Source organism: Zootoca vivipara, chromosome 2, assembly GCF_965207765.1.
Source record: "Zootoca vivipara chromosome 2, rZooViv2.hap1.1, whole genome shotgun sequence".
Taxonomy (NCBI): Eukaryota; Metazoa; Chordata; class Lepidosauria; order Squamata; family Lacertidae; genus Zootoca; species Zootoca vivipara.
This window is the reverse complement of record NC_142584.1, coordinates 77,035,100-77,061,578: the sequence shown is the minus strand read 5'-3', so window position 1 is coordinate 77,061,578 and position 26,479 is coordinate 77,035,100. Positions and strand designations below refer to the sequence as shown.

The following is a 26,479-nucleotide window of genomic DNA, read 5'->3' as shown; positions in this document are numbered from 1 at the left end:
GTATTCACAAAGTGCCCCAGTATGGGCCAAACCTAACTTATCCACAGACTTAGACAGGCTGCTCATCTTTATTTCTTTATTTAGAACAAAAATATAAATGGATTCATTAAAAATAAAATCTCTACAAGAATAATATATAATAATTATCATGGATTAAATCAGTTAAAATATAAAAGTAAAAATCAATAACTAACTTATGAATAGGCTCGCTAGAATATATTATTATTATTATTATTATTATTATTATTATTATTATTATTATTATTGTTACCCCACCCATGTGGCTGCGTTTCCCCAGCCACTCTGGGCAGCTCCCAACAGAATATTAAAACATGATAAAACATCAAACATTAAAAACTTCCCTAAACAGAGCTGCCTTCAGATGTCTCCTAAAAGTCAGCTAGTTGTTTATTTCCTTGACATTTGATGGGAGGGCGTTCCACAGGGCAGGTGCCACTACTGAGAATTCCCTCTGCCTGGTTCCCTGTAACTTTGCTTCTCTCAGTGAGGGAACTGCCAGAAGGCCTTCGGTGCTGGACTTCAGTGTCCGGACTGAACAATGGGGGCAGAGATGCTCCTTCAGGTATACAGGACAGAGACCGTTTAGGGCTTTAACCCTATTTTTTTTCAATGAATCCGGGAACACTTTTCAACTTCCATGGATTTTGTCAGGGGACTGATTTGTAAATCCGGGGACTGTCCCTGAGAAATGGGAACGTCTGGTAACCTTACTTTAAAGGTCAGCACCAACACTTTGAATTTCAGTAGACATCTAAAACAATATATTGGGGGTGCCTGCCTAAAATATCCAGAATAATGTTTTTTAAACAGCTTTTTGGTTGTTGCAACTGTGATGTATGTGAACGGTTTGTCCACCTTCTCCTCCATGCACTGCATTGCTCCATCAGACGAAAACGGTATTTATATTATTCCATTTCCCCCCTCTCCCAACACACATTCATACTTGAGCAAGAGAGAATGAATGACACTGGCTCCTGGGGAGCTTTGGTGCTGAGCAGGGGATTTGAACCTGGGTTTCCCCAGTCTAGATCAAGTAGTATGATCTAGCACCACAGTGGTATAAGTCCACACCCACACCATACATTGATACCACATTAATGGTTGCTTGTGGTATAATCCTGGGAACTGTCTTTTCTTATGGATGGTGGGAATTGTAGCTCTGTGAGGTCAATACCCTATACCTGATTACTATTGAACCCAGTAGGGCTTACCTCTGAGTTGGCATACAGAGGTTTGTGCTGTGAAGATCCCTCTGGATGAGAGCCAGAAATCCCAGTTGGGACAGCCAGGTCATAGCTGCCAAGTTTTCGCTTTTCTCGCGAGGAAGCCTATTCAGCATAAGGGGAAATCCCTGTAAAAAAGGGATAACTTGGCAGCTATGAGCCAGGTGAATGAGCCGACCACGGTGCCTGCATATCTGTGGAGAAGAGGATATTTCTGCAGGTGCAGCTTTTCACATGTGGCAGATAATGTATGTATTTCCATGTTTTGTTGTGTTTAATGTGCCTGTTTTGGTTTTAATATAGTCCATGAGGCTAGTTGCCTTGGGGAAAACAGGGGTTAAGTGAAAATGTAACTACAGTACTTGGGAGTGAGACAGTTCTGGGGAGTCTTGCCAAGCATTGCCAAGGGAGTCAGAAGTTTGGTTGTGGGGGAGAGAAAATGGAAAATGGTCTCATGAGGAGGAATAAAGGGCAGCTGTGAGTTTGTGAAGCAGCAAAACATGAAGGAGGACAAGCAGGCCCCGAACTCCAAAACTGAACTCAAGCACTGAGTTGGGTGAGGGGGAAAAATGATACCAAGTATAAATGGTATGGGAGGGGGAAAAAACTTCAATCCATTTGTTGAGTACAAGGAATACAAAGGAAGCCTCATTGGGGACTGGCAGCGGAAGCCTATGTGGGATAAGGTAAAGGTAAAGGGACCCCTGACCATTAGGTCCAGTCATGACTGACTCTGGGGTTGCGCGCTCATCTCGCATTATTGGCCGAGGGAGCCGGCGTATAGCTTCCAGGTCATGTGGCCAGCATGACAAAGCCGCTTCTGGCAAACCAGAGCAGCACATGGAAACGCTGTTTACCTTTCCGCTGTAGCGGTTCCTATTTATCTACTTGCATTTTGACGTGCTTTCAAACTGCTAGGTTGGCAGGAGCTGGGACCAAGCAATGGGAGCTCACCCCGTCACAGGGATTCGAACCGCTGACCTTCTGATCAGCAAGCCCTAAGTTCAGTGGTTTAACCACAGCGCCACCTGGTTAGGAGCAAAAACTAACACAAAGGCTTCAAGACCAGGTGCAGGAGAAATGATAGTCTTGCAATGGTATTATATGCTGGGGGAAAGTCATTCCTTCCCTCATTTATAGTAAAAGCTGTTTTAACAAAGGTCTTTGTGTAAGCTTTGAAATGCTCTTGCTAGAGTGCAAACGTGGAGTGTGACTCTTCTACCTTTCCCATATCATTTGGCACCATGTGCCGCATATGCAACCACCACTAGCTGACATGCCCACTTTCTACACAACTGTTAAGAGGTGCAGGGGGCTTGTCCTTCCTCTTTTTCACCTTGGCACCCTGCCTTAGGGAAACTGCACACTCATGCAGAGCTCTATGGCACTCAGGTAAACACAGTTTAGTATTGACTTTGGTTAAAAATAATTTGGGATGACATTTAAGCAAATGTGCAAGTGACCTTTGTAGACACAATGGCTTCACGCAGCTACCCACCACCGGAAAGCATGCTGAGTGATAACATAATTAACTGTTGACAGTGTTGCCTTGCAACACGAAATCAAGTGCAGCAACTGAAGCTTCAAAGTGATAGACTGGTTTGCCATCCCCCTTTGGAAGTACAACATCGGTGGAACAAGCTGTTTTCAAAACACAGTGCCTGGCTCTTTGTCATTCTCTGTATCTGTAGTTCTGCATCTCTTCCAGCTGTTTTTCACAGGAAATGTCCTAGAACCTACCATAACCCATTGGCAGTCTCATTCTGAATGTTGTCCCTGAGATGAGAACAAACTACACAGGACATTAAATGTGCTCCCCAGCACTTTCTCTACATTTGGGGAACTCAGATGAATTTTGTGTCTCAGTTTAATGGCAGATTCAAGCTCAATGATCACAGGGACTAAATCCAAGTTCCATAGTGCAGCCATCAGAAATAGGCCATAAATATTTAAGAGAAGATGAATTGTGAGTTAAAATTGTCTGTAACTTTGACTATTGTTTTATTTTTTATAGATTTTGTACTACTCTCATTTATTCTCATGTGTGCATGTATGTACATCATGTGTCTTTTCTTGGTTGCTGTGGTTGTCTTGTTAGCCTTACACTGTTTTTGATGTTCATGGCCTCTAAACCAAAGAAAGTGAACTTGAATGAAACATGGTGCCACTCAAACATTTGATTCAATTTCCTCTCTGCCTCCAAAACATAGACAGTGGCGGAAGAAGGGGGCGGTGTGTGTGTGTCTGCCCTCGGGTGCCATCTCTGAGGGGTGTGTGACAAGAAGGCACCCCACGGGGGGCTTGCCCTGCTGACCCCGGGCGCGGCGGTGCTAGCCACCGCCATCCTTCCTCCGCTGCTGCAGCCGAGAGGATTCCTCCACCGCCTGTACTTTGCCTCCGGAGAGAGCAGCAGATGGTGCTCTCCCCAGTCCAGCTCAATCAAGGTGCATAGTAGTTTATGGCTAGCCAAGTTATTTTTGCTCCCGAGACAGAAAATTCCATCAGGGTCTCCATGGGAGTTTAAATGCAACAACATTAAATTCATTCTCCTGCCCTTTTATGAGACTCAAATTCATCTGCTTCAGGTGGCTACCTCATCGTGCCTAATGGTAGGACCAGCCCTGTCAGGGCCGGCCCTACGGCCAGGCTGGGTAGCGCAGGGCACCACGGCACCGGCCCGCCAGGAGGGCGCCGCGAGCTGCGCCCGCCCGCTGGCCGGCCTACTGCGCAGCTGCGCGCGGCGCCCACCCGCCCACCGCGCTGGGAAACGGGGCAGGAGGGCGCTGGGGAGATCGCGCTGTGCCTGCCCGCCCGCCCGCCGCGCAGCAGTGCCCGTGGCAGCTGTGCTATGCCCACCCGCCCACCGCGCTGGGAAATGGGACGGGAGGGCGCCGGAAAGATCCGGCGCACCATGGCGCCAGGGGCGCTTAAGATGGCCCTGAGCCCTGTATGGTGGGAGAGAGGGGTTACTGAACACATGCTGGTTTGGGTGGCAACCACACACCTAATATAACACCATTTTGACATGATTTGGGCTCTACATCCAGATTTTGTGCATATGAAGTTATTGCCTAGCCTAAGGAGATCCAAGGGGTTGCATCACAAGGCTGAGCTAGCTTCTGTTCTTTCTTATTTTCTTTTTAAAAAATACAGCTCAGATGTATGGAGAAAGGTGCCATTGCAGCCGTACAAATGGTGGCAGTGCCTATACCTTTGTGCAGCCCAGCTCATGCTGATACTTCTTTATGTGCTGCTGTACCCAAGAGAAAATAAATGCTCAGCTTGCCAATGTGAACCAACCTGATGTCTCCATAGCTGGACAGGAGGTGCAATAGCTGGCCTATATGAGAGGAAGGAAAGTTTCTGTTGTGAGAAGAAAATAGGAAACATCAAGAGTCATGGGACTGGGCAATGCAGGCAGGAGAAAATGCCTGGAATGGATCTACAGCTTTTGCCTGCATCTGTCTCTAGAAGTGGCAGCAGTGGGGTGATTGACAGGACTGGTGCTTCCAGAGACAGGTGCAGGCAGAAGCTCCATCCATTTTCTTCTGCTTGCATCTCTTTCTTCAGTTTTTCTCCTCTTGCCTTTCGCCTTTGTCTCTTCCCCATTGCTGATTCCTTGTGGGTCATGGCAGCTGAGAAAGTCAGGTTCTCTGTACTCTTTCCTGTCTCCACAATCCCTGTTTTTGATTTTTAAACATTAGGGTGTGCCTTGGCCCACACGAAACACCCTGTGTGCACTCTCAGTGATAAAGAAGATAGCATGATATTATTAAAACACTGTGACGCTACAGATGGTTTGGTTCTCATGAAAGCATTTTTTTTTACTTGCAACAATGGTTGATTAGGCCTCAGAGGGTTAAAATATTAAGTGCTGTGAGTTTACATAATGTTCACTCATAAGCAGATTCATTGAAAACATGGTAGATTTGCGGATTGCCTCCCAAACCTTTGGATTGCAGTTCATAAATGGTAATATAGTACCAGTTTGTTTCTTTGCATTCAGCTTTAAAAATAAATAAATCAGCAACTGCTGAAAAGGTAAAAATGAATCTGATGTGACCAAACAAAGGAAGGAGGAGTTCTTGGGGATTATTCATTCACAGATAGAGTGTATGATTATTTTAAATAAGAAGAGTATGGTACTTTGTGGTAGAGTCCTACAATATTAGAGAAATATTTATTATACAGTTTCTGTGGGAATGGCAGATCATAATCAACCAGTGTTGCTGCCTATCATAGGCTGTGCCTTGCTGTAACGGCTGACTAGCCTTCTTTTGTTCCGTTCTCAGTTTTGTCACAAACAAGACAGTTATTGTATAATGTGTGATGCGTCTATGTAAACAGGGTAAGTGAGAGGCCTCTAGTGAGAAGCAATGTTGTCTCTGGAAAGGCTTTTATTCACTTAGGTAAAGAGCAGAGATACATAACTGTTGCTAGTGATAAACAGAATTAAAGGAGAAATAGCCAGAAAAGGATGTAAATAATGTTCATAACAGAGTCAGAATGAATTGTGTGTTGACATTTGGAATTAAACTGCTGACAGGAACTGAACTAAATACTGAATCCCTGCTGGAGGAGCACAATTTACCCTGGATATAGTCTCTGGTGCTTGCTTTGGGAAAATAAGAAAGCTACATTTATTGTAGGAAATACATGCTTGATAGGAAAGACCCATCTAGACTTCTGGTCTGCCACCATTGCTGACTGGTGAGAGAATCCCAAGCTCCGGGATTTCCTAGTGTTGTGAGGGAGGGGGGAGCCGTGAGAGCGACGTGGACCCCCAAACAAGCCCCAGAGCGTTCTGGGGGATGTGGGGACTCAGCTGCACTGTTTTCCGTCTCCTCCTCCGCCTGGTAGCCCTAATAAGGGCGCTGAGAATGAGTGGAGTGGAGACGGGGTGCCTTGAGTTAAACTGCTACCCTCGCAATGCGAAGCTCCGTGCCAGCAGCCTGGAGCAGTGGATTCTTCTAAATTAGTTATATTTGAGAACATTGGATACCGTAAGTAAAGAAAAAGACTTTGAAATAATTTTTAATTGGATACGGGAGGAGATTTAAAGAGGAAGTCGATCTCCCCCATTGAGTGAATTAAGACGCAGTTAATTTGCCCAAAGCCGGAAAGACTGACCGGAAGCATTCAATTATCAAAAATTGGAGCTAAAACCTTCCCCCTAAGGCAGGTTAAAGGAGAGGGGGATTGAACCTAGTAAACACCCTGTAAAGATCTTTATTCTGGACTGGGGAAAGTCCCCCTGAAAGCTGGAGTCGGGTCCCTGGAGGGATCAGCGAGCCGCCATTATGACATCATAATAGAAAGTAATTTGCTTGCCTATTTGAGGCGGGAAACTGTCAGCAGTGAAGAGAGCACAAAATATAAGGCTGTGTACATTAAGTTGGACAATGCTCTTTTCATAAATGGACACAAGATTTTTAAGATATGAAGAAGAATTAAAAACGAGAGTTTGCAACCAGATCAGACATAACTTTTGTTTCTGAACTTTGGAAATAAGAACTACGCCATTTCCTGTCTAGTAATCTCTGCTTTCCCAGGAAATTTGAGATGAGCAGGATGTCAGTAGACACATCATCATCTGACTTGGACTTTCAAAAACAACTTCTGGAACTTATTGAAGATTTAAGATGTGACGTGTATAAGAACACAATACAGATTGCAAAAATGAAAAAAATAATTCAGAACTGTGTGGAAAATGAAGAATTATTCCCAACTGAGAATTTAAACAAGAAAGACCTACAACCACCAGTCCTGGACAATGCAGAATTAAAAGAAGAAAAGGAAGGTGAAGGGAACATTGTTCCCCCAGTGAGAGAGAGGGAACAAGATTCATGTTTGATTCCAAGAGCTTTTAAAGAAGAACCAATATGGAATAAGGCCCTCCCAGTGAGTGAGAGAGGGTGGAATCCATACTGGGGCCAGAGTTTAAGGAAAGAAAAATTGTGAAAGGGCTAAAAAGTGGGAAAGCAGTTGGATGGTGTCTTGTAACATTTAAAGAATTGGGGAGGCAGCAGGGGATGACCAAGCAAGAAGGGTGAATAGGAAGGGACAGGGTGGGAGTGGGGTGAGGAGCAATAATAGATGTTACTTTTTGATTGCTTTAGATGGTCCGAAACTGGAATGAGCTATGGAACTCGCTACTGAAGGAGTAGCGTTATATGTCAGGGATGTGTATACCTGTGAAGAGTGCCTGGCATGCTATGGTCCATGGGGTCATGAAGAGTTGGACACGACTAAACAACAAGCCTTATCCTCCATAAATTCGTCTCTCTTTTAGAACCACTCAATTTAGTGCCCATTACTGCATCTGGTGATAGTGAATTCACACAGCCCACCATTAAATGAAGCAAAAGAACACTCTGATCCTGTCCACTGACCACATATGCCACCAACAGCTATTATCAGCAGGGGAAGATCAGGTGGGCCTGAACTGGGTATAAATAAACACACTTCTCTGTGCTTAGATCTGGCCTTCAACTGCTCTCCTTCTTTTACCTTTCCCCTTCCTTTCTGTGTCTTTGTAAGCCTGGTGACAGTGCTTTGTCTCTCTCTCTCTCTCCTTGTTAATTGATATGAGTCGCTTGGGACATGATAATAGTCTGAAAAGTGGCGTTCAGAATAAATAGTTGCAAAAACACAGTTGGAACCCGGCATGAAGTGGCAGCTTAGAGATCAATTTGAAGTGAAGTGTTAGGCAAGGATTGGAATGAATTTAATGGCTAGCTGATTCTCCACTCCTGAAGCGGTAAGGAAAAGAAAATACATTTGGGTTTGTTATACATATTTGCAGATACTGTTTAGGCCATAAATTGACCCAAGAGACAGAGTACCGGCTCGGAAACCCTAATTTTAACTGATGGAATAAAGAAAGCAGTGTTCTTTCTTCATCTCTTGTGTTGACTTGCACTGTAGAGGAACAATGGAGCAATTCAGTATCCCAGCAACATTTTGTATCCCTAGAAGACCTTAAAGCTTGGCATAGTACAATGGGACCCTATTCCCTTCCTTCCCTTTTGACCTGCTTGCTACTGGGCTGAGGACAACAATAAAGTCTCCCACAAGGAGAAAAACTTGTAATTATTTGGCATATTTGTTGGGGCTATTGGGTTTCTTTCTCTTTTCTTGACTCGGGGAATTTCAACATCATATTTATTATTAGAGTTGATAATAAATAAATAATAAATAAAAATTGTATACAACTTATTGTACTAACCTCCAAGGAAATAATTCCAATCACACCACACATTAAATATATCAATAATAGACAGTTAAAACAGATACTTAAAACATTAAAAAACAATTAAACTCAACCATAAGCAAAATAAGAATTTATAAAAATATTTGTATACTGCTATACATAAAAATATATCTAAGCAGTTTACAGCAGTTAAAAACATAAAATGAATAGTCTGCAAACATTGTTTAATGTTCTTCCAAATGGCAAATGAACTAGGATGAAAACTGATTTGCAAACACAAATTTTCAGGGCATCAGTTACTTATTGAGCTTTCTGATTTGCCACATAGATTCTATGACATTGCATCAAGCAAATTTGTACCCCACACTCCCCAGTCCATTTTCTCATGACTTTCATTATTGCAAAAAAGGGTCCGATTTTTGTGTGCGGTGAGGGAAGCATGTTTTCACGCAACAATGATAAATCAACTTTTAATAGCACAACCTGAGTTTATATACACACAAACACATATACTTTTTATTATTTTTTTAAAAGGTTATACAAGATGCTGCAACCTTTTAAAAAAGGTTATACAAGATGCTGCAAAACATGTTATGAAACAGGATCTGGTGACAATTATTTATATGTAGTTTGTATGCAAATACTGATAGAAAAGACAACTAAATGAACCATGGCTATGTTAATATGTGGAAGGTAGCGACTAGAACTGCATTTTGCACAGGAAAGCCCTCTCTAGCTGTGCAGCCTCGATGCTGTGGGATATCTATCCTATAATGATGGTGATGATGTTGATAATGGTAAGAGCTGTTTGACCAGGGGTAGGCAACCTAAGGCCCGGGGGCCGGATCCAGCCCAGCTGCCTTCTAAATCTGGCCTGCGGACGGTCTGGGAATCAGCATGTTTTTACATGAGTAGAATATGTCCTTTTATTTAAAATGCATCACTGGGTTATTTGTGGGGCATAGGAATTCATTCATCCCCCCCCCCAATAATATAGTCCGCCCCCCCACATGGTCTGAGGGATGGCGGACTGGCCCACAGCTGAAAAAGGTTGCTGACCCCTGTGTTTGACGGTGGAATGGACTCCATCGGAAAGCGGTGGCCTCTCCATCCTTGGAGGTTTATAAGCAGAGGTTGGATGGCCACCTGTCATAATGCTTAAGTTGAGAGTCCTACATTGCAGGAGTTGGACTAGCTGACCCTCGGAGGTCCCTTCCAAATCTACAGTTCTTTGATTCTAAGGGCAATGAGGCCCACTTTAAACTTACGAGCGCTCTTACTTTTTGCCGTGAAGCTACAAAGCACCGCTGGACGAAGCGGGAGACAGTCAACCAAACCCCAACCCCCCCCCCCCCCGTGCCGTTTCCCCTCCAACAGAGCACGGGCGGCCAGCATCTGGCGCTGAAGGAAAGGCCTCCCTACACCCCTCCCTCCCCGGTTTCGTTTTTCCCGCCGGGCTGTCACCATGGCAACAAGCCCAAGCAAGGCCTGGCCTGGAGGGCCGCGCAGGCGCACCCGCAACGCTTTTTTTGTTTTTTTTGTTCGGAGGCCGCTCCTCTTGGCTTTGCCTCGCCTTTCCAAGAAGCCGCCGCCTGGAAGGCGGGACGGGCCCTCCCATCCCTCGGGCCTTCCCCAATGCCGGCCGGGCCCGGCGCGGAGAGGAGGTCCGGGAGCGCCGGATGGGGGGTTTCTCCGCCCCGCTGCCGCCTCAGAAGCCGACCGTGACGAGGTGGGTTCGTTTCCGCTGCTTCGCAGGATATGCTCCCGCGGCGTCCGCCCTCCTTCTCTCTCTCCCCCAAACCGGAGGGGGCGGCTCTCCGGGGAGAGGCTCTCCCCGGCCAGCTTCGCAGCTCCCCCGGTGCCGCTTCCTCAGTTTTCGGGGCCCTCAATGCACTCCCCCCTATAAGCTTTTCTCCCACCCCACAGACGGCTTCCTCCGCTGCCCCGGTGTGCTTCTCAGGTGGCCTTCAGGGATACTGCTGTGTGGGTCACTCACACGCTGCCTGGCTACCTGCCATGGATGCTCGAGTTGAGATTCCTGCATTGCCGGGGGTTGGACTAGATGACCCTGTGCTTCCCCTTCAAACTCTACGATGCTGTGATTCCATGACCCACCCACTCATCTTTCAGGCTGCTTCCCCACATTAGGCAGGGTTTGCCCATAGTTCCTAGGCAGCGTCTCACTCCAAATAGGGGGGCCCTCGCCCCTTCAGTGATATGCTCAAAAAAGCTTGGGGGAAAACCAAACCCAAACTAAATCGGGAAATGTGGAGACAAGAGGATGAGGGTTCCTCTCCTTCTAAAGAGGCACGGTGGCTGCTTGGACTCATGCACTTTGGCAATCAGGTGCTTCAGGCTTTTTGTGTTGTTTCAGAGAAGTGGTCACCAGATGACAGTGGAAAGTAAAAACCTTTTCAGACAACTTAACACTCCCAAAATACTGTCTCCTGTCTGATCAGAAGGTACTTCTTGTCAAGATGCAAGGGATGTAACTTGCATTAAACCTGGGCATTTAGTGTGGATAACCTAGGCATTTATGGGAAGTCTTCTACAGACAAAAATGCTGTGTAATCTTTTATGTGATGAAATGATAGGAGGGGGTACCTTTTTGTATTACTGTACTTGCAAAAATATCCAAGCACTGAATATGCAGTGCACTCCAAGGCAGGGATGGGGAACCTTTTTGAGCATGAGGGTTCCCTACCCTCATGGGTGAGGCTTTTGTGCTGGTAATGGGCAGAGTAACTAATATAAATTTACCTTTCTGCAGTAGAGTAGTTTATTTACATAAAAACATATGCAGTTCTAAGAATTTTGTTGGAGTGTTATTGTTTAGTCGTTTAGTCATATCCGACTCTTTGTGACCCCATGGACCAGAGCACGCCAGGCACTCCTGTCTTCCACTGCCTCCCGCAGTTTGGTCAGACTCATGTTGGAGTAGAAAACTTATAACTGCCTTGAAAAAAATAACTCTGATAATTACTGTTTCTTTAAACTTTAATACCTATGCATTTCTAGAGAAGCCAAGATAAATGTTATGGGTGATATCCAACTAAGTCATACTCAGAATGGACCTATTGAAATGAATGGACTTGATTAATTTCAGTGGGTCTACTCTGAGGCCGTGTACAATGTAGCCTTTGCAAATTACAGAGTTCAAATGTGATACAACACAGGCAGAACACGAAGGCACAGAAATAACCAAAGTCTAAATGTATTGACAGGAAATAAGGTGAACGCAAAGTACATGCAATACAGGGTGGGTCAGCAACGACGCGACAGACAGGTTGCCGGCGTTTAGGACCTGTTTCGCCCAGTAATGGGCTTCTTCAGTGGTATCTTCTTCTTTAATGAAAGTACAGTTTCTTATTTAGACTTAGGCCACAGTGTTTTCTTGTTAATTTTTCAAATTCAACATCTTGTGTTCTTTATATTCTTAGTTAGAGTAGAATATGGTGGCCTATATATAAAGATGTTTTGGCAGCATTGGCTCATTGTTTTGGCTTTGCAAATTACAGGGCTCATTTTCTCACAGTGTTCCTTTGTTGTTGTTTAGTCGTTTAGTCATGTCCGACTCTTCGTGACCCCATGGACCAGAGCACGCCAGGCACTCCTGTCTTCCACTGCCTCCCACAGCTTGGTCAGACTCATGTTAGTAGCTTCGAGAACACTGTCAAACCATCTCGTCCTCTTCTCCTTGCGCCCTCAATCTTTCCCAACATCAGGGTCTTTTCCAGGGAGTCTTCTCTTCTCATGAGGTGGCCAAAGTACATAGTGGTTTGCAATTGTACACACCTTCCTGTGATAGCATCATCTTAAATGACAGCTCCTATCTGTGTTGTTTGTACATGTTTTCAAACTAGTGTGCAAACTATTCCCTTCCCCTCATTTGGTATTTTAATTTAGATGAAACTGGTATATTGATGTACAGATGATATATATTGGTATACAGAGGCAGCTAATGGGAGGTGTCCTGAGCAGATTAAAAAACCAGATAGTGGCATAGCTGCCAAGTTCTCCCTTTTTTAAAGGGAAATTCCATTATGCTGAATAGGCTTCCTCGCGAGAAAAGGGAAAACTTGGCAGCTATGGATAGTGGCCACTAATGAAAAACAATGGGTTGTATTCAATGAAGTAGCCCTGCTCAGAATAGCCCTACTGAAATTAATGGACCTAATTTAGTCAATGTTCTTTAATTTCAGTGGTTCTCATCTGCACTTACCGGTAAGTTATTAGTCAGCAGGACAGAGAGAAGGGCCTCTCTAGAAGATCTCAATGCCTAGACAGGCTTGCAAGGAACAAGATGGTCCTCCAGGTAGCTGTTGAGAAGCCTTTGGACATACTTGGGAGTTATTTCTTACATGCTAGCAATTTAAAGTCATCTAAAAGCTATAGATAACTCTTGGTGGTTTTTCATCAGTTATGATAATATAACTTTTTTCCAGTTTATGAAGGAAACGGGCTTAGGTAAGGGAATTGATTCAAACAAGATCAGTTTTTACTTCTGCGTATTTGACAGCTCACAGCTTTCCTGGCAGTGTCAAAAGCCTGAGTTTATTTGTATCTCACTAATGGCTATGGGAAGTGTGTTCTACTTAAGTTAAAGCTTTTCCTTTACATGTCCACTGATTACACTTGTGCTTTTAAAAACAACTTGCATCTGCCCAATTCTGCCAGTAATGTTTCCTCTAGCAGAAGCTTTGTAACTTCAGAACCAATCGTGCTGACATTAGACATGTTAAAAGTCCCATGATTTCAGTAGGAGATAAGCATATGTTTTGTTCTCATGTTGAGATAAATTAGATTTAAAGGTAAAGGTAAAGGGGCCCCTGACCATCAGGTCCAGTTGTGTCCAACTCTGGGGTTGCAGTGCTCATCTCGCTCTATAGGCCGAGGGAGCCGGCGTTTGTCCGCAGACAGCTTCCAGGTCATGTGGCCAGCATGACAAAGCTGCTTCTGGCGAAACCAGAGCAGCACACTGAAACGCCATTTACCTTCCTGCCAGAGCGGTCCCTATTTACCTACTTGCACTTTGATGTGCTTTTGAACTGCTAGGTGGGCAGGAGCTGGGACCGAGCAACGGGAGCTCATCCCATTGCAGGGATTTGAACCGCCGACCATCTGATCAGCGAGCCCTAGACTCTGTGGTTTAACCCACAGCGCCAATCTGGATTGAATAGTACCGCTGTTTGGCAATTTTAACGATGAGTTACCATGGCCTCCCAATAGGGTTAGTGCCTGCACTGGTGGGATTTAGCAGCGCTGAAGTATTGTGCTTACTCAAATAAGTAGCTATGACCTAAGACACAGGGAGTACACATCTTGGATAAGCATATGTGGTATTATTACATAATAGCTTTTCTTCTTGAATCCTTACTTTGTTCTGGAATAAACCATGTTTTTCATTCATTGATATTTGTGTTTGTGGTATTTGAGCTCTTGAGGCTAAATGTTGTGCTTACTTAACCTAGTTTTGTTTGACAGAGCTTCTTAAAAATGTGGTTCAAATTAGAAAATAAATAAAAAGTGAGTGTTTTCACATATACTTTTTTTTTACTAATTAATAACAAAAATTAGTTACAGTATCTGGTTTTGGTTTCTGCCTTGATTTTTTTGCTGTTGTGCACATAATAACAGCAATAAAACTGATTAGCTTCCTAGCTGATTATGTGAAGCTAATTATTTTTTTCCTTGACTCCTGGTGCTTAGAAAGAACTTATTGTTTCTAGCAAGCTTTCATCTGTTAGTAAAAATTGGGCCCCAGGCCTGAGGGATAATTAATCCCAGGGTGATATATACAAGCAGTATATATAAGGTGATATATACAATGGCTTTTGAAGCAATTTTCTTTCCCTTCTCTCTCTTATCAACAATTTCTGTAAAGTCCTTTATGGTAGCAAGGGAATATATAAACAAGTGACGCAATGCTTCAAATTTCAGAATTGGCTGGATGCAACCAAAGTTCTGAAGTGCATTGTTAGCTCTCTTTTTTTAATCCATTTTTTAAAAAGTTGAAGGTTATTTCTGTATGCAGTTGACTGTTTTCATTTTAATATGTTTGAACTGCATAATTATTTCAAAGAGAATTGGCATGTTCAATCTTGAAACTACTGTGTTCTCTATGTGTGCCATATGCTTTGAAACAAACCACTTTGTCAGATTATTCAGCAGTGACAGTGACTTGCCTTGTCTTATTCAGGTAGCATTCTGTAAGGTTCTTTGCTCCACATAAAAAAGCAACCTTTTTTTTTTTTTACACAGTCATCAGCGTGCCTGATTTAGGACCAGCTGTTATTGTATAACATCTTAAGTTGTGTACATATACTACCTAACCACAGTCCCTATGTTATACCTTCACTGTTGGAGGCAGTATGCTTCTAAGTACTAGTAGCTGGGAATACTTTGAGACAAGTTTATATAGTTTTTGATATTGTAGTATAAGCAAGGGCTTCAGCTGGCCTCCATGGCATGATTTTGCTATAGCCCCAGATAGTAGCTTTAGACACTTTCCCCAAGAGCAATGGTCCTGAGACATCTTTTAAAAAAATTAATCATTTGTATATATTACAACAATTATTCAATCATAATTTTAACATTTCAAATTCTGACACCCCCCTATTTCTGTGGTTCTTTACATTTCTTTTCATCTTCCGGCATACTCCAAATCATCTCAACTTATTCTTTTATATATCTATTCCCGTATATATCCCATATACTGTATATATTGAAACTGCAGGTTTTTTACATTAATTCTGCCAAGGCCCTGAGACTTCATTGCTCATAAGTAGTTAAATGTACTTGGATTGATTTTGTTTATTGATTAAGGAAAATATAAAGCAAGAAAGATCCCTGAATTGTTTTTCTTCTAATATTTCACTTTCCAACATTATGCATTGCAAATGTATCTGAATACAACTACCTGCATAGTCATAGATTAATGGCCCAATACAGTGGTACCTTGGTTTAAGAACAGCTTAGTTTATGAACAACTTGGATTAAGAATGCTGCAAACCCGGAAGTAGGTGTTTTGGTTTGTGAACTTTGCCTTGGAAGCAGAACATGTTGAGTGTGTTCCATTTGTAAATTGAGTCCCCCGCTGCTATGTGAAAGCACACCTTGCTTTAGAAACGCTTTGGTTTGAGAACGGACTTCCAGAACAGATTAAGTTCGTAAACCAAGGTACCACTGTAATTTCTTTTTTAACATTTTATTTATAAAGTACAAAATACAGAACTGAAGAATAAAAGAAAAAAGTGAAAGAAAAAGAAGGGGGGGAGGACCGATATTTGATCACTATCCTGTTTAGGTATAAGTGCAATATAAGCAATGACCCAATAATTTCAGTTGCTTATAATCCCAGTGTTTTTTCTGGCCGGTCAAATATGTACAGTTAAGCATTTAGCTGACACACTATTTTCCAGGCTTATTTGCTGTTCAGGCTTAGGTCTTGGGCAGGAGTTGCCTCTAGAGCTTTCTTGCTTGCATAAATTGAATAGATATCTCCTCCTAAAATTCTGTGAATATATGTTACTTTATTCCAAAGAGAGTAGGCTATGGTGCATACAGTCGCAACTATGTCCTGTATCAGCTGTAGAAAAGGAGCAGACGGAAGGTCAAATAAAACAGTGCAGTAAAGTTCAGCCAGTGTGTTGTAGGAGTTCAGACTAGGACTGGGGAGACCCCAGTTAAAATCCCCACTGTGCCATTAAGCTCTTTCTGAGTTGCCTTGAGCCAACCACTAGCTTATTTACAACAAAATAAAAACATGCATCATCTTGGACCATCTTGATCTAAAACTTGGCCATTTTGGCTGTGAGTCCTGGCAGTCCTGCTCCATGCCTTGCAGACCTTTTCCCATCTGGCCTGGGAGAGCAGGGCCCTGACTGATTCCAGCTACAAAACCTGAGGCTATTGAACAGACTCTTGGGCTGGGGTCTTGTTTAGGGAGTTTTGATGGTTTTTTCAGCTATTGCTGTTAATTATTTGTATCTTTGTTTTAGATCTTATGATTTATGTGGAAATTGTTTGATTTGGTTGTGTATTTTTATATTTTATTTAGGGTTTATGACTACTTTGTTACGTTGTAATTATGTATTTTTTTCACATTGTAAGCCATCTTGAGCATGGGTTGAACTATGGAAAGGCGGCATGCAAATAAAATTATGTATGTATGTATGGAGACAATTCTGTTTTCTGAGGCTAATTTGGCTAATACCTGCTCTGTGTTTTATCTGCTGCCTCATATTGCTGGTGACGTTTTGGTTTTATTGTATATTTTACTGCTTTATTTCTTATACCACCCTGGAATGTAGTGAATGAAGGATGGTATACAAATGTTTTTAAAATAGAACAGAATGAATTAATTAATTTACCAAAGGGATGCCTTACAAACTTGCCTTAACAGATGCTGGCAGCTGCAGTTAAAAAAAACAAAACAAAACACTAGCCTGTTATTTAAGCAGCTGCTAGTAGCCATGAGGTGAGTGAGTGGGTTAGTGGAAAAGGGAGGACCCTTTTTATGCTCAACAGACTAGTGAGCTAGGCTCAGCTTTCTGCAGTCACTATTTTAAGGGTTAAACTTTTAGCATTGTTATATAATTAATAATTTTCTTTTAAATCTTGTTCAAAGCGACTTTTATACGTTATGCTCCCGGAAACTGTTTTTTCAAAGGGATCCGTTTTATTTTTATTTTTATTTTATTTTACTTCTAAGAGCTGGTCCTCGACCGTAATAATAAATAAATGCTCAACAGACTGCTGGAAGAGGGTCTGAGCTCTCCATTGCTCCTGTGCCAGCCTTCAACAGGCAAGTAACATTACAGTATAGGGATATATACAAAGTTGCTTTTACCATGCTCAACCTAGTTAACTTAGCTTTATCTTCCAAACTCTGTGTTTAAAAAGTCACAGGAGGAAGCAAAACACTCTAGAGAGGTAGTACGAAAACATAATCTGTTTTAATATAAATATTATATTATAAATATTAGAGTGTGAAACTATAATCACTGTTCCAAAGTGGTAAACTTCATTTACTTCTTAAGAATAAAGGGGTGCTTTCTAGATAAGAAAGGCATTCTTATTTCAAAATGGTTAACTTCATTTTCCTTTTCATTATTAACTTTTAATATAAGTGTTCATCAAGAAATGCTTGTCGGATACCTAAAATTGCTGAATTAAGGTGTGTATCTTAACTGGCAGTTTTGAATTAATTAACTTCAAAAATAACAAGGAAGAATACTGCATTGCAATGGCTTACTATGACCTGTTTGTTGAAAACCTATTTATAATATAGGCCAGACCCAAGAAAGCAGTATTTGGGATAATTATCTGCATAGCCCATTTAGTGGTCCGCATGTAGGTTGAAGAGAAAAAAGTAGGCTGCTACTGGCTCCTCCCAGATTACCATTTACAAATCCAATTAACAGCAGCAAAAACTGCAGCACCCAGCAGAACTCTTCTGTATTTCTACACTGCTGTTCTTGTGATTGGTCAAAACTGGTAGTAATGAAAGGATCAACTAGTATTACCAATTCTTTTTACTGGGTTACAGGTAAGGCTAGCAAGCTGCAATTACTGTGAATGATCTGCTTGTAAAATAGGAGGTTAACTTTAATTCTGGGCATTTGAAATGTTCAAATACAAGAGAACTGTAAGCATAGAGGACAGCTCTAAAACAACTGTAATGATAAAGCTATTTAATACATTTAATCATAGAACATAATGATTCTAATTCCCATTTAAAACTGGAAAAGGTGGAAAATGTCAGCTTTTTTTGTTTGTTTTTGAAGCAGTTAATGTATTCAGTTTTCCACACTCTTTTGTTATAGTTTTCTGTGTTAATTACTGGCTGGAAGCCTGTTCAAGATACTGTAAAATATCTGAAAATTGTTACGTTGCATCCTGCCATAATGATACTGACAGTGGATTACTTACTGCTAATTAATTTCTGTCATTTAGCATTCAAGTTTTTGCCGTTAATGCATGGCAGTTTGAAACACTGAACTACCATAGAACACCACGTATCACCAATTAAATTGACTGTCTTTATTCCTTTTGTCTGCATTTATAAGCAGCCCTGGCTCTACCTAAACATGGTGCTTACTGATTAAGTGAAAATCAGTTGTGACTAAAAGAGATGGTGAATGGTTTTCAGCAAATCAAAGACAATTTTCAACTTTTCTTCTGGTCCTTGTCTTACACATAGTGATTATTTTTCTGCCACCATCTCACATGATTAACCTAGATATTTAGTCTTGCACCTTGTCTTTCATCTTCGGACAGGGATTGTATTGTGGCTGGAATGTTCCTTTTTTTAAAAAAAAAGTTGGGTACATAAGCTTCAAGAATTGTAGTTTATGTACTTCCAGTTTTGTAACTGTGAGACTGAGGGGCTATAGCTGTGTATATAGAGCTTGGGTACACTGGTTCTTTTGCTGACCCTCACCTCAATACACCAAGATTTCTGCTCTAGAAATGGATTTTTCTGACAGATGTGGCACAACAACTATTAGCAAGCCAAGAAAAGGACCCAGGCAGTTCACGTTCCATTTACGTGTGTCCTAGTGACCTTTTGGCCAGTATTGAGCCAGCTATGATTCTTAAGCTCACTTTAACAGCTGGCAGGCAGCGTTGCAAGCGTGCACCTTTGGCACTTGCCTTATTTAAACTGCTGTTGCTATAGATGTATCACCATCTGCTCTTTCCATCGGTTGCAGCTGTATTAGCTCATATCTTTTCAGCGAATCTCTCTGGCAGCAGAATACTGTGTCCCCCTAAAACTCTGGAAGGCCTTCCAGAGCAACTTGAGAGACTTCTGCCAGAAGGAAAAAATAAGTTGCTGGGGTGAGAAAAGGCACCCGTGGATTCTGGCACTGGCTTCCCATTGCCTGCAGCAATGGTTTGAGGCATAGCTGTCAAGTTATCCCTTTTTTAAAGGGATTTCTCCTTATGCTGAATAGGCTTCCTCGTGAGAAAAGGGAAAACTTGGCAGCTATGGTTTGAGGCAGCCCTGGTGAGATGCCTTATGGTGGCTTCCTCCTTCTGCTGCCATGGCTTTGCTTCTCCCCATTTGCCATTGTTTCAGTGTAACTGCCCTTTCCTGCTCTGCTTGTCTACCCAACTGCTTGCTTGGTGAATGGAGCAGCTGGCCACACTGTTCTCTAGGAAAGTGGTAGTAGCTGTCTGGGTGCTCCACTACCAAATAGAAAATGGCGCTGGCAGGAGTCAGAGAACAACTCTGTGATGTGATCACATAATGCATAAGTTCCTTTCCCACTTCCTGTCAGTACCATTTGCGGAACAGATGACAAGTAGTCGGTTGCTTAGTCTGCAATATCAGTAAAACCACTATCTGAAGCTGTGCAGCTGGATTTTAAATTGCATTCCTTGGAACTTCATCACTTCCAAGCCGTGGTTTTCCTGAGATACTTAAGAAAAGAACATAACAAGACCAAAGGCCCATCTGGTCTAGCATCCTGTTGTTACAGTGATGAACCAGATGCCTATAGAAACCTGCAAGCAGGATAAGAGCCCCAAAGCACTCTTCCCATTTGTGTCTTCCTTTATTTTACTCAAATTAATACAGTATACACAAAACAACAACAACATGACATTATTCTGTGAACTGTCTTTAGACCTCTGGGAATAGTGAGGTATATAAATAATAAATAATAAATAATAAATAACATCATTTTACATAACCTTAGAGCATTAATAGCCAGTATAGGCTCTCTACAGACATGTTTGTGAAATTAGTGGAAGAGATTTGCTATCAACTTCCCTTATGTAAGAAAAGAAGGGGGACCAGGTTTCATCATTATAACACCTTTTGCTACCCTTCTAAGCCCAGTTAATCGCTCTGAAACAGCCACGTCCCGGATATTTTTGAATCAAACTGGGATTTTCAAAAATACACTATCACCAAATGTGCAGCCGTCAGTAAAAAGAAAATTAGATCTTTATGTTGAATAGTAAGATCAGAATCTAGATTTAATGAGAGCAGGGCTAAAGCTAGATTTGGCAAGAGAGGTTGTGTAGCAATTTTAGAAATGATACTGAAGACATTTGTCCAAAATGTGTGGACAAATTTACATTCCCACCAAGCATGAAAATATGTTCCCCTATTCCCACATCCCCTCCCACAAAGAGGGTATAAGGATTTGTTGATTTTTGCTAAGCAAACCGGAGTCCAATACCACCAGAGGATGACCTTCAAAGAAGCTTCTTGAAGGCGAGATGAAATGGTTCTTAAAGGTGGGGTCCTTCATATGCCTTCCCACTCATTATAATTGATTTCTTTGACTATTTCAGTCTCTCATACTATGTGCAAAGCTTTTGCATTCCCGATATAAGATTCCATGAGCACACCATAAATCAATGAAACCACATCTTTCATATCATAGTGGGATTCAATACACCTTGTCTCAAATGTCATAAGAGAACAAACAACTGCAAATGAACAACATTGGAGAATCTGGAGCCAATTGTGGTGCAGATCATTTCGATTTTCCTTTAACCTTTCTTTACCTATTGCTTTGCCTTTATAGAGTAAGTATAAACCTCTGTTTTTCCATTCTTTATATGCCAGTATTTATCTTCTTATTTAAAGGCAGGCTGGTCTAGAAATGGCCTAGGCATGGCGGGGGCAAGTTTGATATGGACCCAGGGATCTTCTGTTTGGTCCCAATCAGTGGGATTAATGATTTCATTTGAAATGCCACTTTATCTACAACATGCTGTTACATGTGTAGAGTTTGTGTGTTCTTCACACATGACCCTAAAACATTCTTATGGGAGACAGGGACTTCTGCAGGAGTCACAACTGAGTGCTGTTCAAAAGATCTGTTTGAACAGTTCATTCATACCACACAAAAGGTTTTTTGGATGCTCAAGAGAAGCTTCCATTTATTATATAAACAACAAAAGAAATAACGGTGCAGCATAAATATAAAATCACAGGTGTTTTTGAACCAATGTCTTAACACATTCATACTCTAAAGCAGGCATCCCCAAACTTCGGCCCTCCAGATGTTTTGGACTACAATTCCCATCTTCTCCGACCACTGGTCCTGTTAGCTAGGGATCATGGGAATTGTAGGCCAAAACATCTGGAGGGCCGCAGTTTGGGGATGCCTGCTTTAAAGATATAAGCAGCCCTAATCTACAATAGAAATAAAGCAGTGAACCAATTGCCCAACTCAGTAAAAGGCAGCTCCCTATGTTACTTGTTCTTCTATATGCTTGGGTTATTATCTGTTTGTTCCTATTTTACTAGGAACAGCCTGTCATTTCCTGGATCTTCCCTGGATCCCTTTTTTAAAAAATTGGTTCTATATTGGCCACTTTCCAATCCTCAGGTATGGAAGGTGATCTTAGGGATGTGTTACTTTAAGAACTCTGAGGATTTGTTCATTTTTAATTTGTCAGAAAGGTGAGAACTGCTTACTACTGTTTGCCTCAGTTCAATTCTGGCCTACGTTTTCTGCAGTGAAAACAGATGCAAAGAATTCAACCAGTTTCTGATTTTAGAAGTAAAAATTTAGAAGTAAAATAAATAGCTATGGCTATGGACTGGCCAGTACAGTTAAGCACACTTAAGCCCATTGAATTCAGTCAGTTTAAGCAGGCTTAACTCTGTGTTGGACTGTAGCCACTGAGACTTGCACCCAAGTCTTAGCAGCATCCCATGATATGACTTGTATGATAAGGCTGCACTGTTTTATTGCCTAGCTACCGTGTTTCCCCCTTTTTAATACGTAGTCAAAAAGTAAGCCATGGCAGGGTTTTTAATCATTTGAGAAATGTAAGACATACCCCGAAAATAAGACATACTTCCGCGACATGCAGAGCAAGACCACCAAGCGCCTCAGCCAGCTAGCGGGACCCAGCATGCCGGCCGCAACAGGAGAAGGAAGCCTGCCGGGTTGGGTCAGTGCCCGGAAGCGGCGGCTCCTGCTGCAGCGCCGATAAAGCGTGCAGCAGTGCCGCACGGAGCACCAAGGGCACAAGCCAGCAGGACCCAGCTCCTGCAATGCCGGCCGTGGCAGGAGGAGGAAGCCTGCCAGGTCGGGTTGGCGCTCGGAAGCGGCAGCGGCTGCAGCGCTGACAAAGCGCGAAGCAAAGCCGCACTCTGTGTGTGCGTGTCCGTTTCTCTTTCTGTGTATGCGTGCACGTCTCTCTCTCTCGGGTTGGCGCTCTCTCTGTGTGTGCGTGTCTGTTTCTCTTTCTGTGTGTGCGCGTCTCTCTCTCTCTCTCTCTCTCTCGGGTTGGCGCTCGGACAAAGCGCGAAGCAGCGCCGCACACTCTCTCTGTGTGCGTGTCCGTTTCTTTCTGTGTATGCGTGCACGTCTCTCTCTCTCTCTCGGGTTGGCGCTCTCTCTGTGTGTGCGTGTCTGTTTCTCTTTCTGTGTGCGCGCGTCTCTCTCTCTCTCTCTCTCTCGGGTTGGCGCTCGGACAAAGCGCGAAGCAGCGCCGCACACTCTCTCTGTGTGCGTGTCCGTTTCTTTCTGTGTATGCGTGCACGTCTCTCTCTCTCTCTCTCGGGTTGGCGCTCTCTCTGTGTGTGCGTGTCTGTTTCTCTTTCTGTGTGCGCGCGTCTCTCTCTCTCTCTCTCGGGTTGGCGCTCGGACAAAGCGCGAAGCAGCGCCGCACACTCTCTGTGTGTGCGTGTCCGTTTCTTTCTCTGTGTGTGTGTGCGCGTCTCTCTCTCTCCCCCCCCCTGTGTGCGTGTCTGTCTCTCTCTGTATGTTTGCGATCGCGTCTCTCTCCCCCCCCCCAGGACAGAAAAAAGGTGCCGCACAGGTTCCTCTTCGGCTCGTCATTCAGCCACCCCGGCCTCCTTGCCGAGAGCTGACGCCGCTCCCCTCACCCTCCTTCCCTTTCCCCCCTCCCTTCCCTTCCTTCCGTCGGTCCGTCAGTTGGGGTTGCGCACGCCAGAGGCGCAGACCCAAGCCTCGTCCCCCTCGCGCTTCCCTCACGAGTGTCTCGGAGCGGGACGGGTCCCGGCCTCCTCATTCCCCGGCCGGTGTGAGAGAGCCCAGGGAGCAGCCTCTATACCTCCGCGTACGCACACACCCGGCCGCCTCCTCTGAAGCCATGGCGGCGAGCGCCAAGCCGAAGCAGGAGGAGAAGCAGTCCCACCTACACCGACATGACGATGGGCAGCTTTGTGTATACCTCCTGCTCCGGCATTCTACGAGGTTTAAATCCACCTCACAGAGTGAAGTCCCCCCCCCCTGTGCACTGTCTCCTCTGCTTAGAAGCCTCCAAGGAAGGAGAACCCTTGACTCAGGATGGGGAGGAGGGGAAAGGGAGAGAATAGAAGAGGCAGAAAATGTGCACGGAAGAGAGCTCCGAGCGTCCTGAGCCAGTGGGACCCAGTTGTACCGGCACTAAAAAAAAAAAAGACACCCCCTGAAAATAAGCCACCGTGTGTTTTTTTGAGAAAAAAAAGTTGTAAGACGGTGTCTTAAAAAAGGGGAAACACGGTATATTAACAGCAAGGATACTCCTGCATAGTGCTAACAAATTAAAGCTACTTTAAACTTGATATTTGGAGATTTAATTTAAATTATATGGTTATTAATGGTAAGATAACAAGAATGGATTTTGTAAGTTCTTGCAGTAATAAAGAAGAGCCTTGGAGGATACATAGTTACATACCCAGCATTTATTACGCAGTGGTGGGAAGACCTTAATACCCTTGCTACCTATTTGGATGGCTTATATTGAGTTATATGTGTAAATTAAGATGGGTGTATTGAAAGTTATTGTATTGGTTTCCTTTTGTTTCCTTTTAGTAAATTTTCAATAAAAAAGCAAAACAAATTACTTTCTTGTGTTTTAAATAGTATCCCATATGACCTATTTTGATTTCTAAGATTGTGTGCAAGCATTTTTTTTATACTGTCAATGTGCCAAGTTTAATCACAGAGAGTAAGTGGAGGTATGTAGACTTGACCCAACCATGGAGTAAAAAAAAAAAAAGTAATGAGATTTATTTATTGTTTTATTTTCTTACATTTATTTCCCACCTTTCTTCCATCATGCAACCCAAGATAAAGTGTGCGTGGTTTTGAGGTAGTTTCCCAATCAGGCACTGATCAACCTCAGTCCTGTGTGGCTTCACCAAGGTGCCTTCAGACCATACCCTGAGAACATCATCATTCTTGTCTGTTATATATAACATCTCCATTATTATTACCCAGAATGTTAGAGATTGATAAATTGTGGATTTATAATTTGTTGAGATAATCAGTAGATAACTGAAAATAAATTCAGTAATTTTTCACCAGTTCCATTTTTGTAGGGTAAATTCTGACTCAGATGCCTTTCGCCTGCTAACTAGCACTCTCCTTGTGCGCCAATCCAGCCAGGTGCTCCATGCTTGTAGAAGCAGACTTCTGTGTTGTGCATCACTTGTAAGAGAGTTGTCAGCAGATGGACTGAGGAGGAATGGTGGGGATTGCATCCCCCGGACCTTCCTGAGAACAGGAGGACAGTATAGATTTACAACAGTGGTTTGCAGAAGGTCATAGTTCAGAGACTGCAGAGGGGAGAAGCTGGGAAATAATGGGAGAGGAACAGCAGGAAGAGTATGCACCAGGGGAGAGACAGCTGACAGACAGTGTCTTTAGAAAGCATTCCTGACCCCCCCCCTCCCAGGACCAGGCAGGCATTGAGAGTAGTAGAACAGAAAGCTCAGAGACAGAAAATTCAGATCAGCTGGCGCAGGGATGATGTAGAATAGAAGAGATTGAGGGGGTGGGACTTTACTCGGAGCAACACCATTATCTGAGAGAAACTTTTTTCTAAGAACTCTTCTTGTTTATCTGCTTCTTGGCTGCTACCGTGGGAGGGATTTGATTCCCTGAAACCTGACAAGAATTGTACTTGTGGCAGAGGAATTCAAACCCCAGCCAGGCAGGGGTGGGAGATGATGCAGTGGCATAACCACCACAGCATCGACAGCTGCACTGCTCATGTTGACTAGGGTGGAAGGCAGGGTAGGCAAAAGCCTGCTCTGGGCAACACCAGTCTGGAGTTGGCATAGTCATTGGGCCTGGTGCTGTTGGGTGAGGGCAGTGGGGCTGGCTGGGGATCAAGGAAAGCCCATACCAGTTCAGCCCCATCCCCGGGGCTTTCCCATAGGCTACTGCCAGTGGGAAGCCTGCCAGACAGTAGAGCAGCAGCTGGAATGGGGAGCAGGGAGCAGTGCAGTAATCCTGGGCTAGGTGGAGGGAGACCTCCACTCCACCCACATGCATTCTAACCCAGATGATCATGGTTTTGGATTGTAGCCTAACTAGATATTGCATCTGCAATCCGCCCAGTCTAACAGCAGAGCAATGTATACAGCCCTTTCAAAAAACCACAATTCTACTGATCAGGTCAATGGGTTGTTGAAAGTTCCCCCTTTCTGTGCCTAACAGCAGATCAGTGGAACTTCGCCTATAAAGGCACAATTCGGCTGCTCCTTGCAGATTCTGTTGCATCAGAGAACTGGGACACATGTGGACCTGCTCTGATTGAAATAAATAAAGCAAGGCAAAATAAATAGAGCCTTGGTAAAATCTGTCAATTTACAAAGACTGAACCGGAGTTTCCATTAAGCAATTGAGTCTTGAATCTTGTTTTTTGACTCATTGCTCTTTCAAAAAAATACTCTCAAAATTGTTCGCTAAATGGATGAGGGATAAAGAAGGAAGTGCTATCAGTAAAGAATTAGGATTAGAACAGTTGACCACTTGTGCCCCTGCTCAGAGACTCTTGCCTTAATATATAGGAACCTCTCAGCATCATTTGCCACAGAAGCAGGGGTAATCTAGGATTTAACATATAACCTCTTTAACTATTGGAGTGAATCATTAGTTTAGCCCAGCAGCCTATGCAAAACCAGGAAATTATCTGGCTAGGCAATGACGTTTAAGACCAATTGTTAAGAACAAAACAAACAAGGAGTAGTGAGTTCATTATGTTGTGATGAAGTAATAAGAGCAATGCCAGTGCTGTAATCTTTATATTG

At 43.1% G+C, this 26,479-nt stretch overlaps 1 protein-coding gene across 4 annotated transcripts in view; it reads left to right on the top strand.

Moving 5' to 3' along the window:
* Positions 1–9,936: 9,936 nt before the first annotated feature.
* PTPDC1 (protein tyrosine phosphatase domain containing 1) overlaps positions 9,937–26,479 on the top strand; it is a 39,798-nt gene continuing 23,255 nt past the window's right edge. Inside the window, exon 1 of one of the 4 annotated variants that reach the window (XM_088662218.1) lies at positions 9,937–10,186. The gene's annotated coding sequence lies outside the window, so the exon portion shown is untranslated. The remainder of the gene's footprint in view (positions 10,187–26,479) is intronic. The other 3 variants (XM_088662219.1, XM_035106297.3, XM_088662217.1) reach the window with 3 other exon arrangements.